This window comes from Bubalus kerabau, chromosome 1 (assembly GCF_029407905.1).
Source record: "Bubalus kerabau isolate K-KA32 ecotype Philippines breed swamp buffalo chromosome 1, PCC_UOA_SB_1v2, whole genome shotgun sequence".
In the NCBI taxonomy this organism is placed as follows: Eukaryota; Metazoa; Chordata; class Mammalia; order Artiodactyla; family Bovidae; genus Bubalus; species Bubalus kerabau.
In genome coordinates this window covers 53941624-53956378 of record NC_073624.1, presented here as the reverse complement: position 1 = coordinate 53956378, position 14755 = coordinate 53941624, and the positions used below count along the sequence as shown (strand labels likewise).

The following is a 14755-nucleotide window of genomic DNA, read 5'->3' as shown; positions in this document are numbered from 1 at the left end:
TAGGAGTAAAATACCAACTATTCAGTTATTAAGAATTAAATTAGGATTTATACTGCAAGTTCTGGGCACATGGCAAGCCACTCAATCAGTGCTGTTTTTTAAACATTTATATTAGCTCAGATGAAGCCTTCTCCAGGAAGAAGAAGAAGATTCCTTGATTTTTCTCCCTTAAAGTCAGGTTAAATGTCCTAGAACGGTACTGCCTGCTTACAACATAATATGATTTGTATATGTCATTTGAAATTTTCTAGCAGTCACATTTTGAAAAGTAGAATGAAAAACAGGTTAAATTCATTTTAATAACATTTTATTTAATCCAGTATAACCAATATATGATCATTGCTACCTTCAATCAATAAAAATACTAAGATATTTTACACTCTTGTTTTTGTATGGACTTTTTGAAGTCTCATGTGTATTTGACACAGCACATCTCACTTTGGGTTGGCCATGCATCACATGCTTAGTGGCCATGTCTGGCTGGTGACTGCCATACTGGACAGTGCAGGTCAGTGAAATGCCTCACTCTCCTCATTCTCCCTGTCATTCGTGATGCTTACCTTATGTGTTTGAAATGATCTCACTAGACTTTGAGCCTTTTGAGAGCAGGGGCTGATCATTCATCTTGGTACCTGGAGGCTACTCCAGCAAGCCACAGAAAAGGAGCTCAGTAGGTGCTTGGCACTGAGTGAATTGCTTGTCCTGGGCTGTGAGCAAGCCCGGTGTGTGGAGATCATGCTGAGGAGGTGACCAGGGCTTTGTGCCTCCGGAGGCACTGACGCAGCTGACCATTAAGCCCAAAGATTTGCTGGGGCCCGGTAGGTCCCATGGTCTGAAGAGGGCATCTGCACTCCAGGCTGATGCCTGTTGTTGTTGTCCGTCACTCAGTCATGTCCGACTCTTCGCGACCCCATGGACTGCGCAGCACGTCAGGTTTCCCTGCCCTTCACTACCTCCTGGAGTTTGCTCAGACTTGTGTCCATTGAGTTGATGATGCCATCCAACCATCTCATCCTCTGTTGCCCCCTTCTCCTCTTGCCCTCAATCTTTCCCAGCATCAGGCTCTTTTCCAGTAAGTTGGCTCTTTGCATCAGGTGGCCAAAGTATTGGAGCTTCAGCTTCAGCATCAGTCCTTTCAGTGAATATTCAGGGTTGACTTCTTTTCAAATTGACTGGTTGGATCTCCTTGGTGTCCAAGGGACTCTCAAAAGTCTTCTCCAGCACCACTGTTCAAAAGCATCAACTCTTTGGCACTCAGCCTTCTTTATGGTCCAGCTCTCACATTCGTACATGACTACTGGAACAACCATAGCTTTAACTTTGCGGACCTTTGTCGGCATCGAAATTTATTTCCTCCCAGTTCTGGAGGCTGCAAGTCCAAGATTGAGGTGTTGGCTGAGTTGGTTCCTCTGAGAGGCTAGGGAGGAATCCGGTCCCTGCTCCTTACCTGACTTCTAGCAGGTTCTTGCCGATCCCTGGCTTTTCTTTATAGAAGCATCACCCCAGTCTCTGCCTTCATTTTCACACAATGTTCTCCCTGTGTGTGTGCCTGTGTCCAAACCTCTATTTTTTAATAAGGACTCCAAATGTATCGGATGGGACCCACCTATTCTACTAGGACTTTGTCCTAACTAATTACATCTACAGCGACCTGCTTTCCAAATAAGGTCGCATTCTGAGGTATCTGTGTTAGGATCTCAATACACGGATAGGGGTAGGGGTGTGTGCAGTGCAATCCATGACACGTGCTGTGTGCATAGCCCTGTGCTAGATGCTCGGGCATTTAAGAAAAGGAAGCCCTTGCCCTCTATTAGTTCATAGTCTAACGGGTGAGTCAGGCCAGTAAACTGACCATCACAAAAAGAAGTTCTATTTGAATTCAGTGTATAAAGCTGGAGGAGCTTAGAGAGGGACCAGAAAGTTAGAGGAGGCCCATGCACGTGTGTGTGTGTGCAGTCCGGGGTGCATGTGTATATGTGTGGCCTTTGTCGCCCCGATTGAGCACAGGCACAGAAGTGGTGGCACACAGAGGGTGTGTGGTTCCAGCCTCCCTGAACAAACACCAGCCGCGGAGAGAGGATGCCCTGACACGCGAGCCACTGGAGCTCCGTCTTTCCTGGGGTGCGCCCCGTTGACACCCCTCCGGTGAGGACCGGCAGCCCAGGGATGTGAGAAAACCAATTTCACTGTCGTTCCTGACTTGTAGAGAAGTCTGCAGCTCCGGTGTCTCCAGCTGATACTCTGCTATTCGGTATCTGCATGACCACTCCGGGGGACGCTGCCAGGTTGGCCCTGCCTCAGCCTTGGCAGGTGCAGAGCCGCTCTGGAAGGAAGCTGGTCTTTCTGGAACATGCCCCAGGGGTGGGACGCCCAGGCAGACTCTGCTGCTGCCTAAAACGGCCTGGTGCAACGTTTCCTTCCCTTTGTCTTCCATCAGGGGTTTAAAGCCACAAAATGGCCAGCATAGAGCTCTGGCTGTCGTTTGGACTGCTGGAGGAACCACTCCGCCTGTGTGTTCCTCTCCAGCCTGTGCCCTACGGGGTACCCACAGATAGGTCCACAGCTACAGGGCAGGGCTTGGCTGCGGAGGGCCTGCCAGCTCACTGCTTGCTTGAATCCAGGTCTCACATCCTGTCCCAGTGTTTGGGGGAAAGTTCTGAGAAAAAAAGGGGGAATGTCTGAGGCTTTAGCAGTGGTTAAGAGCACATGCCTTAGGACCAGCTGGGACTCCAGAGCCACCCGTGCCAGCTATGTGGCTTGGGGCAGCTTCTTACCGTCTCTGTCCTCAGTTTCCTCACCTGTAAAATGAAGATAATCATACTAGCCCTGACCTCATGGGATTCTTCTGAGGATTGTGTGAACCCACAGAATGAGGCCGGCAGAGGTGTTTGCTGTTTGCTATTTGCTGTGACTATCATTCAGGAACAAAAGCCAGGAAGGAGGAAATGATCCTGGGGACAGATGACAAAGTTGACATCTAGATCACTGGGAAGGCAGGGCTCCATGTAGCCAGCTCATCTTCCACTTGTTTAAAGGGAACTCCATCTTCTAGAGCAAGAAGGTCTCTGTTTTGGCTGCCCTTCAGAATCAAAAAAGGACATTTAAAACACCCTCACTATCAACCCCTAAATCAGAATTTTGGGGAGGCTGCTACTTTTTTCAAAGCTCCCAGTTGATCCCAGGGTGCAGCTACAGTTTGAGCACCACTTGCTCTGGGTTTTTCCTAACTCAGAGACAGTTCCGGAGACCAGCAGCCTGGGAATCACCTGGGAGCTTGTTAGAAATGCAGAACTTGGCCTCTACCCCAGTCTGCAGAATGGAAACCTGCATCCTTCCAGGGTCCCAGGTGGTCTACACCGGTGATAACTGGAGAGGGCTCCTGAGACAACAGCTTGCTCTCTGAGGGCTCCCAGAAGGAGCAGCTGTCCCTGCATTTGACAACCAAGGACAGGTGGCACAGAGTTTGCATGGGTTTTGGTGATGGAGACCAAGAAAGTATCCTTACCTTTCTTGGAGCCTGGCTTGCTCTGCTTTTCTGAAAACTTAGAAAGTGGATGTTGCATGGGGTTCTTGTCAGAGGCAGGGAGCTGGCATTCCGTGGCAGGTTAGATGGATGGGCAGCCTTTTGGATTCTTTGGATATATTAAATGTTTATTACTTGTCTCAACTCAGGGAAAAGAGGGCTTCCTTGGTGGCTCAGATGGTAAAGAATCCGCCTGCAATGCAGGAGACCTGGGTTCGATCCCTGGGTTGGGAAGATCCCTTGGAGGAGGGTATGGCAACCCATTCCTGTATTCTTGCCTGGAGAATCCCCATGAACAGAGGAGCCTGGCAGGCTATAGTCCATGGGGTCGCAAAGAGTCAGACACGACTGAATGACTAAGCACAGGGAGAAAGAAGTGTGGCTTTGAATAGGGACCAGGGAACCAAAGGCCACGTGATGCCTTTGAAAGATAGCTTCATCCTTCATGGGTGCTGTGCCCCTGGGGTAAAGGGAATTATCAGGGTGAGGAACTGAGCTGGGCTTCCTCGGGTGGCCGCAGTTTGAGTTTATTCTCTTCATGGTTTGGGCTGTTCCTGACCTCACTTTGTCAGGAAATAGGAAGGAGGTACCCAAGAATTGGAAGATTGCTTGCTTTGAGTCTGCGCTGGTTAGGCACGGTAACCGCCTGTAATTGTCCCCTCAGTTCATTCTTCTGTTGAATTAAAACAGGAGGGGCCCGTTTTCATTAGTCCCCCTGGGTCTGTGTTATGAACTTACTGGAGACACTGCTTGGTCGCCATCTTTTCTCCTCTTGCCAGAACCCCAACCAAAAATCTGCGTTCAAACAGTAATCAGGATGATTCCAGGTCTCTTTCCTAAATAGCAGGAAGCACAGAGCCAGTGAAGGCAACCAGGCAGCTTGGTAAGGCCAGGGTAGGGGCTGCCCATGTTGGGGAAGGGTTTACCATACCAAGTGGTAAATCCACTGGGCTTCTGTTGGGTCAGTGTTGGTTCCACAGTCGGGCATGGACCACAGCAGTAGCTGGCAGAGGAGATTATAGGAAAGGGTTCACTCACCCCAAACCCCCTGATCACTAAGAGTAAAGAATTAAATATGCCCTTGGTTTTCACAACCCAGACGATACATTCTGAGTTCCACTTTTTTTCAAGGACAACCTGGAAACCCATTATCAGGGGGGTATTTATCATCTTTCAGAGGGACACATTTGAATCCGAACAAGCCAGTCCCTTAGCTCATCCTCAGCTCGCCCAACCGTCCCCTCAGCACAGCTGCTGTGTAATTCTGTAACTGTTATTCCTGAAGACCCTTCATTCTAGAACTGCTGGAGCCTCTTGAAAATTTCATCTCATTTTACGGGGAAGTTGCATGCTAGCTTGACCTTCAGAAATGAGGAGGCTGTCTTGGGACCTGTCCCTCCATGGTATTTTATCACCACATAGACTGGCTCACAAATGGTACCCCCACTTCTTCCCACGTGCTGCCCTGGGTCACTCTCATTCACGATCGTTAATCTCAGCTGAGGGCCTTGGCTCTCAGTAGGTTTTCTTCATTTTATAGGATAGACGAGCTGGTGCCTGAAAAGAAATGTAACTTTTGAAAGGAATTGGCAGACACCAGGGGAGTTCAGAGGCGGCTGATAATCCAGTTATTCATGGTCATGAGGGAAAGGGTTGAATGAGAAATAGAAATGCACATGTAATCTCCAGGCCTCATGTTAATCAATCGCCTTCTCTTCCAAGATGGCTTTAACCAAGGCCAACAAACAGGCTGATTCATCACTTTCTTCAGAACTGACCTGAGTGTTTGGTACAAAAGAGATAATTTGCCAAGCCCTTTTTTAACGAGTATCTAGAAGAACTGCAGTTTTTTTTAACTGTATTATTATTGCTGTTTTTGTTAGTCATGCAGAGTAGTGTCATTTTCCTTGAGAAAGTGACAAAATGAGCTGCTTCTGTGGGTTGGTTTGTTCACTGTTGTCTTATCAGAGAACAACATATAGGATGGTGATTTTCTTTTTTTTTAATTGGGAAAACGAAAAAAAAACTATTGAGATTCAGACTTAGATCATGTTGAAATAAGGATCAGGAGTCAGGAGAATGAGGCTCAATTATAATTTGGGGGTGTAACTCAATCAGAGGGGAAGGAGTGATTAGCATCTTGAAGAGAGAAAGCCTGGTTAAAAGCAGCCCATGGCAAATTACTGCCTTTGGCTATCTGATTAATGTCCGAGGTACAGTCTTTCTTGAGCCTAAGAACCCCCTGCTTATCTTATCAGTTGCTCAAATTGAACTTGATAAATAGCAATGCCTAAATCCAGTGCAAACTTTGGGAGATGGTGGTGCTTCTGACCTCAAGTTTTATACAGTGGGGTCCTGGGGAGCCCTGCAGACCACTGCCACCAGTTGAGGGGCATCTTAAGCAAGCAAACAAGCAAGCAAGCTCAGTTGCTTCAGTCGTGTCCAACTCTTTGAGACCCTATGGACTGTGGCCCGCCAGGCTCCTCTGTCCATGGAATTCTCCAGGGAAAGGATCTGATTGGGGAATAAAAGCCAAGCTGGACTCAGAGGTGAAGTGTGTGGCTCTCTAACTCTGTGTGAGTGCTCATTTGTGTCCAACTCTTTGTAAACCCATGGATGGTAGCCCACCTGGTTCCTCTGTCCTTGGAATTTTCCAGGCAAGAATACTGGAGCGGGTTGGCATTTCCTTCTCTAGGGGATTTTCCAGACCTGGGGATTGAACTGTGTCTCCTGTGTATCCTACACTGGCAGGTAGATTCGTTACTGCTGAGCCACGAGTGAAGCCCACTGATGCCTTAAGTTGGTGCCTTAAGCTCTAGACCAGAGGTCCACAAGCATTTTCTACAGACAGAACTTTAGATGTCTGTTACAATGACTCAGAGGAGGCAATGGTAACCCACTCCAGTATTCTTGCCTGGAGAATCCCATAGACAGAGGAGCCTGGTGGGCTACAGTCCATGGGATTGCAGAGTCTGCCACGACTGAAGTGACTTAGCACAGCACAGCACAATGACTCAGCTCTGCTGCTGTAGTCTGAAAGCAGCTGTCAACAGTATATGTAAATGAGTGGACATGGCTAGATTTGGTCCACAGGCAACCTCTGCTTTAGACAGTGCTGAGAGCCAGAAGCCTCAGGTTCAAGTCCCAGCCTCTCCACCCTACAAGGGCATTCTTGGGCAAGACATGCAGACTCCCAGGACTCAGGTCCTTTACTTCTAAAAATAGGAATCACAGTGCTCCTCTCAAGAGATGGTGAGATGGTGAGAGCATTTGTAAGCTGTAGAGAACTGAACCTAATTTGGTTATTAGCATTTTGTTGCTGATGTGCAGTCATGGTCCAGGTCGCCAATGGTAGATGAAGCATGCATGTATATTTGGTAGAAAACGTTAGGTGCTAGCCAACCAGCTCGCCTGTCTGTAATTGCATGATGAAATTAGGAAAGTGCTATTTAATTTCAATTACATTCATTTTCTTCGGGGATATGAGAGGAGTACCAGCCTCTCAAAGCTTCCCTTTCCTGCCATGAGAAATTTCTCAAGCAGCAATGCTTTCAGTCTAACCTGAATTGATTTCCATTCTGGAAATTGCAAATGAGCAAAATGACCGTGATGAATGGGGGCTCTGGAGAAACACAATGCTTGGGCTCAGTGTCTCAGACTGGAGAAGGGAAACCTGGAGCCTCTATCAGGGAAGATGGGTGGTAAATGAATTGCCAAGTGGGAACTGGAGGATGGTTAGTGAATAAACCCATTGTGCTGAGCAATTATGCATCTCATTAAGATGCACTCGATTTTGGCCTTGATACTATGAGAATTGTCAGAGCAAATATGTGCAGACCTCAATTTTGAGGTTTGAAAAGGGGTCAGTGCATAATTGGCAGGAGAAGTAAAAGAAGGGAGATGGTTCAAACAATAGGTATTAAATGGCTATTGCAGCAAAGAAGACAGAGATGTAAAGAGTCAGACACCCTAATCACTCAAGACACAGTGCGTGTGGTCTCAGAGTCACATATGGGCCACGTGGACAGTGCCTTTGGTGCTCTTAATAAGCCTTCTTGGGATCAAACGGTTTGCTCTATAGAAAGTTTCAAGAATGCTTGGGATGTGTTTGTTGAATGAATGAATGACTGGTGCTGGCCCCATGATTGTCAAATAAGTGAATGAAGGCGGGAGGGAATGAATGAGCAAATTAATAAACCAACAATTTGTGTAAAATGAAGATGATAATAGTACCTGCCCGTATTGTAGGATGGGAGGATTAAATGGAGAATGCGTCTAAACCCCAGGCACAGTGCCTGACAGCAGCAGGCGCTCAATTCCAGTTGGTTCTGTTCCTACTTTCACCAGGTGTGTTGGTCTGCTTGGACAGCCATAACAAGATACCTCAGACTGGGTGACTTAAACAACAGATACTCATTTCTCAGTTCTGGAGGCTAGAAGTCCAACGTTAAGGTGCAGGCAAGTTTGGTATCTGGTGAGGTCTCTCTTCCTGCCATGCAGATAGCCACCTACTTGCCATATGGTCTTTTCAGATCTCTGGTGTGTCGTCTTCTTCTAAGGTCATCAGTCCTGTCGGATTAGGGCCTCACCCTTACCTGATTTAAACTAATTATGTCCTTAAAACGGGAGTAGGAAAAGGCAACCCACTCTAGTGTTCTTGCCTGGAGAATCCTGTGAACAGAGGAGCCTGGCGGGCTACAGTCCATGGGGACGCAGAGAGTTGGATCCGACAGAGTGACTGAGCACATTTCCTTGAAAGCCCTGTCTCCAGGAAAGCCCTGTCACACTGGGGAGCTGGATGGTTAGGCCCTCAATATATGAATTTGGGGAGGACACGATTCCGTATATTACATTCAGTAAAGAATCAAACCTTGCTTTTGCATTTAGAAGGCCTAACCTTGTCATTGAGCAGCTACACTGGAATAATCTTTTCCTGGGAAGAGAAGTTGGAGGTGCCCCAATGTTCCGGAAAATTGGGTGAATTTCCGACAGCATACATCCTTCCCCATGGGGGTGTCTGTCTTGCATTCTTTGAAGACCTTAGCAGTCAGCTTTTTACTTTCCATTGTTAGACAAACAGGCAACTCACTCAAGCTTTTTTTCTTTAAAAAAAAAAAAAAAAAGGCAAAATACCTGAACTCTGTCTCTAAGGCTTCCATAAAACAGATGCCCTAGGAGAGGAGGTCAGCCTCATTGAAGCTGCTATTCTGTGTTAGCATGAGCACTAATAGGATCTCATTTCTTTCTCTATTTTCATTTTCATCTCCAAATCTGCCTGGAAGACAGTGCGAGCTCATTAATTTGAACTTGCTCGTTTGAAATATGTAACATTTCCTGCAAGTTCCCCAGGAAGTGGGATTCATGAAGCACATTAATTGTGTGAACATAATTAGCAAAGATGAGTGGTGCAGAGCAGGGAGGTACCTGGAGGTGATCCAGTCCTTTTCCCTTGGTGACTTTTTCTTTTCAAATGTAGGAATGGAGACCCAGTCCATGGACCTGGCCCCTTCAAGCTCACCCAATGGTACCCTTCCCCCTTTCTTCAGGACCCCAGCCTATTCAAGGAGTCTTGTTTGTTTGTGAAAGACACAGGCACTTTACTATTGTGGGTTCCTTTTACTATGTGGACTTCACGTATTAAAAGTACATTAAAAAAAAAAAATTCTGCATTTCAGGCTTTTCCACTAATTATGACTGGCCTTCTCCCAAGCTAGTTCGAGCTATTTTGGTGAGGTTTTATAGTTATTTAATAAGAAAAAGTTTTTTTCAAAACCTCATAAAACCTTCTGTACAATTCATTCTAACCAACACTCCCTCTTACAATTATGTCACTAACAGCTTCTCTTTAAAAGGCCAGAACTTTTGTCTATTCATGTTAACCTTAAAAGCGGCATTCACCGAACTCCTGAGAAACAAGAAGTGTAATACTTTATAGGATTGGGGCAGAGCGAATGAAATAATGCACGTGAAGGGATTCTGTACATTAGGGAAGCACAGTCAAATGCTTTATGTTTTCCTTAATTGCCATTTCTGCACTGGGCAGCCCCCCAAAGAATGGTCAAAATGTGTCGGTGGATGTAAAGGCAGCGTTTCTGTGGGGATTCCCCAAGGAATGGGCTGTTTTTTCATGGGATTTGAAAAAAATAAATGAGACGCCTATTTATTCATCCACATCAAACTATAACTGCCACAAGGCCTTGAATGTTCTAGCCAGAACATCACCCTGTCCTCTGTCTGGAGTCAGACCTATTAAGGCACCAGACAGATTATTATGTGAACCCAGTTCAGAGCACTGGTGAGATGGACACAAATGTGTTCCTTAGCCTTGGGACTTGAGGAAATCTTTGCACGGCCATGGCCAACAAGAGTGGAACACTCCCAGTATTTGGGTGGGGGGGACTTCTGAATCTCTCCTTCTTGGGTATTTAAGGTTTCTTTAACTCCATTTTGGGATTGTGGAAGATGAAGGGTTATTTTCTTATTCATAACACCAGCTCTATACTTGGTAGGATGCTAAGGATGATGGTGCTGGTGCTGATGGTATAGCAGTGGCAGTGGTAATAGCAGGATTCAGTTCAATTCAGTTCAGTCGCTCAGTCGTGTCCGACTCTTTGTGACCCCATGAATCGCAGCACGCCAGGCCTCCCTGTCCATCACCAACTCCCGGAGTTCACTGAGACTCATGTCCATCGAGTCAGTGATGCCATCCAGCTATCTCATCCTCTGTCATCCCCTTCTCCTCCTGCCCCCAATCCCTCCCAGCATCAGAGTCTCTTCCAATGAGTCAACTCTTCGCATGAGGTGGCTAAAGTATTGGAGTTTCAGCTTCAGCATCAGTGCTTCCAATGAACATCCAGGACTGATCTCCTTTAGGATGGACTGGTTGGATCTCCTTGCAGTCCAAGGGACTCGCAAGAGTCTTCTCCAACACCACAGTTCAAAAGCATCAATTCTTCAGTGCTCAGCTTTCTTCACAGTCCAACTCTCACATCCATATATGACCACTGGAAAAACCATAGCCTTGACTAGATGGACCTTTGTTGGCAAAGTAATGTCTCTGCTTTTCAATATGCTGTCTAGGTTGGTCATAACTTTCCTTCCAAGGAGTAAGTGTCTTTTAATTTCATGGCTGCAGTCACCATCTGCAGTGATTTTGGAGCCCCCCAAAATAAAGTCTGACACTGTTTCCACTGTTTTCCCATCTATTTGCCATGAAGTGATGGGACCAGATGCCATGATCTTCGTTTTCTGAATGTTGAGCTTTAAGCCAACGTTTTCACTCTCCACTTTCACTTTCATCAAGAGGCTTTTTAGTTCCTCTTCACTTTCTGCCATAAGGGTGGTGTCATCTGCATATCTGAGGTTATTGATATTTCTCCCGGCAGTCTTGATTCCAGCTATTGTTTCTTCCAGCCTGGCGTTTCTCATGGTGTATTCTGCATATAAGTTAAATAAGCAGGGTGACAATATACAGCCTTGACGTACTCCTTTTCCTATTTGGAACCAGTCTGTTGTTCCATGTCCAGTTCTAACTGTTGCTTCCTGACCTGCATACAGGTTTCTCAAGAGGCAGGTCAGGTGGTCTGGTATTCCCATCTCTTTCAGAATTTTCCACAGTTTATTGTGATCCACACAGTCAAAGGCTTTGGCGTAGTCAATAAAGCAGATTAGTAATGTTCCTTGCACATTCACTGTGTACTAGGCACTCTTCTGGCACTTCACACATGTTATTTGAATCATCTCAACCCTATAGTGTAGAAACTCCACTTGACAGATGATGATGCCAAGGCTCAAAGAGGTTAACAGATTCACCTTAGGTCACACAGGTGGCAAGTGACAGCCATGAGAAGTTAACCGGTGCCCTTTCACTGCTGCCTGGCACAGTGCTCTGTCTCCATCTGCCAAGGCTCTTACAAGTCCCAGGACACATGCCACTCCCATTATGATAACTCAGAGGACTGGAAGCAGTGTGTATCAGGGCCCCAGCATTAAGCCTGAAGTCAGGAGAGAGGAGACGGTCTTTATCTTGCTTAATCCCAAATGTCCCATCTCTCCTGCATTTCCTTTGGGGGCCTTACCTTCAGTTGACACGTGCTGACAGTGGCCCCTCACCTCACAGAGCCCACTGACCACATGTGCCCAGACTGTCTCTTTAGGGTTCAGTTTTTTGCATTCAAGAAAAGACAGAGGGCAAAAGATTTGTTTGCAGCTGCCAGGGTCACAATGTGAGCCTCTCCAAGCTTGCCGAGTTTGGAAGCATTTCCGTTTTCCTTCTCAGAAAGCAGTAATTTGACTTTGGGCCACTGGTGCTCAGTGAAGTAAGTTTCTGTTACCGAGGATAACGTGGTGTTGAATTCCTCTGATAGAAGAGAATCAGCACCAGCTGTTGTGAGTAGCATCATTTCAATTGAGTTGGCCCCTCTCTCCCTCTTCAGTCTCGTGCCTGGCCCTTCTTTCCCTTCCTCGGCTGTATGTGCTTTTTTTCCTGCCACTGGGCCTTTGCACATGCTGTCCCCATTGCCTAGAAAGCTTTCTGCTCTCCTCACCTCTACTTGGTTGATTCCTGCTCAGCCCTGCTACTGCTGCTGCTAAGTCGCTTCAGTCATGTCCGACTCTGTGCGACCCCATAGATGGCAGCCCACCAGGCTCCCCCATCCCTGGGATTCTCCAGGGAAGAACATTGGAGTGGGTTGCCATTTCCTTCTCCAATGCATTGCCTTCTAGGACCTGTTATATGTGCCCTTAGCTCCTTTACTTCTCCTTTAAGCCCTTTATCTATTGTGTGTATGTTAATCACTCAGTTGTGTCTGACTCTTTGGAACCCCATGGACTGTAGCCCACCAGGCTCCTGTGTCTGTGGAATTCTCCAGGCAAGAATACTGGAGTGGGTTGCCATTCCCTTCTCCAGGGGATCTTCCTCAACCAGGGATTGAACCCAGGTCTCCTACATTGCAGGCAGATTCTTTACCATCTGAGCCACCTTTGTGATTAGTTTATTTTACTTTTGTTTTTTATGTGCCATCTTCCCTGTTGGATGCTAAGGTTCCTGCTGGCTGCCTCTGTGCCTGCTTTCTGGCTAGTGTAGTTCCTGAAACATGGTGGGTACTGGGTAGATGTGGTGAGGATGGGGCTCCTCAAGCTTAATAAGACTTGGGTCTTCCAATCAGTCTACCCAGCAACCCTTTTTCTATCCACCTCAAATCCCAGATCTGGAGTGGCACAAGGATAAGTGGCTAAGGTGAGAACCCTAGACTTAGGCTGTCCCGATTTGTATCCGAGCCTTGCCTCTTGCTAGCTGTATTTTTCTGTTGCTGTGTGACAGATTACCACAAAGGTAGTGGTTTACAGCGCATACATTTATTATCCCAGTTTCCATGGTTCAGGAGTCTGGGCAGCGTTGGCTGGGTCCTCTGTGCTCAGGGTCTTACCAGGTTGCAGCCTAGTGTGGGCCAGGGCAATGGGCCATGGGAGGCTTGGATCCGTGTCCAAACTCTCGTGGTTATTGGCAGAATCCAGTTTCTCTTAGCTGTAGAAATCACAGCAGCTTGGGTTTTCCAGACCAGCAGGAGAGTCGTGCTGAGTTTAGACAGAAATCTAAGCCCTCTTTAGAACGCTTCCCTGATGAGATCAGGCCCATCCAGGATCCTTTCCATTTAGATATGCACACCTGAACATCTGCAAAATCCCTTTGCCTTATAATGTAACATAATCACAGAATTGATATCATATTCCCAGGTCCTTTCTACAGTCAAGGGGAGAGGATTATACAGGGCAGGTATACACATTAGAATTCTGACTCCTGCTCTAGCTGTGTGGCCTTGAGTAAGTTGCTTAACCTCTCTGTGCCACTGTTGCCTTATCTATAAAGAATAATAGCAGTACCCACTTCACAGGGCTTGTTGTGAAGGTTAAATGAGCTAATTTATATTAAATGCTTAAAACAGTTCCTGGCAGGTGGTGAGTATTCAGTCAATGTTAGTTGTTACAACCATAAAGACGCTGCTAATCCTCAACCAAGCCAGTGGGATCTAAGTTTAGAAACACAACCCACCAACTGGCTGGAAAATGAAACCTGAGAAGCCAGGCTTGGGGGAAGGAAGGAAGAGCCTGGAGACTGTCAACAAGCTCGGTCAGTTGGCCATGTTGAAAGGGTTGACAGCTTCCACCCCACAGGGCAGACATGGGTGAAGCAGATGGAAAGCTTTATCAAGTTACTGAAGCAAATTGGATATACGTGGGTACATGCATCCCCCATTTTAGTTCCTTTTATTAAAACATCTCCTCTCAAGGCAAAAAGGAATGCTATCTCTCCAGAAAGATTAAAATCCCTCATGTCAGGAGTTTTAGTTAAGACAGACATCCAAAATATGAAGAAATGAACATCATTGAATGTTTGGGCAACTTTTGTAAGCAGCTGCACCCCCAAATTTAGGCCTGACCTAAAGGAAGGCTTTCTCCTAAAACAAGATCCCACTTGGTTCAGTTTAAACATCAGGGTCCCCCGTCACCCTGGTGAGACTCTCCGTTACCTGATGTGGTATTGTGCGATGTGGCTGGCAGGAGGCCGGTGTGGAAACCTGCTCTGTGATGCATGCATTTTGCCGGGTCGTGTTAAGCATTGATTTGTTGCTCTGTCTGGGATGCTGTTAACCAAATGTGGGCAGATGCAGCGAGGTGAGTCAATGAAGCAAGTTCACGGTGGCATATTTATGCATAGTGGCTGGCAGGGGGAGAAAGATGACGCAGCTCCTGTCTTCGGAAGGAAGTCGCTTCATTGAAATCCCTTTCAGTCAGGTCACCCAGGGCAAGTCATTCACTCTTCTTTAGATCGTGTGCTTTACATCTGATAATACAACTCAAGTACTATCGATGGTGGTGGACACTGTTGGCTCTCTGCCCAGACCCCCTCGCATCCCCTATGGTTTCTGGGCACCCATCCTCCAGCTTCTACGTGCTTTGTTTCCAATGGCTGCACCTGCAACTTGCTTCTGAGGCTGCATGTGGGCTCCTGGAGTTGCTTCCTCCCATGCACAGAGATGGAGCACAGTCCAGAATCAGCCTCTTCCTGGGCAGCCCTTAGCCTGGCTCCATCACCTCATGTTGGGACAAAATCAGAAGAGTGAAGTTACACTCCCAAACTCTGCATGGGATCCAGGTTAAGACTGGCATTAAACCTGAAATTACATCCTTGCTGGGCTTCTTTGACAGAGGATGAGATGGTTGGATAGCATC

At 46.8% G+C, this 14755-nt stretch overlaps 1 protein-coding gene across 16 annotated transcripts in view; it reads left to right on the top strand.

Annotated features, from left to right (window-relative positions):
- CHST11 (carbohydrate sulfotransferase 11) overlaps positions 1 to 14755 on the top strand; it is a 261341-nt gene that overhangs the window by 133116 nt on the left and 113470 nt on the right. The window lies entirely within an intron of this gene.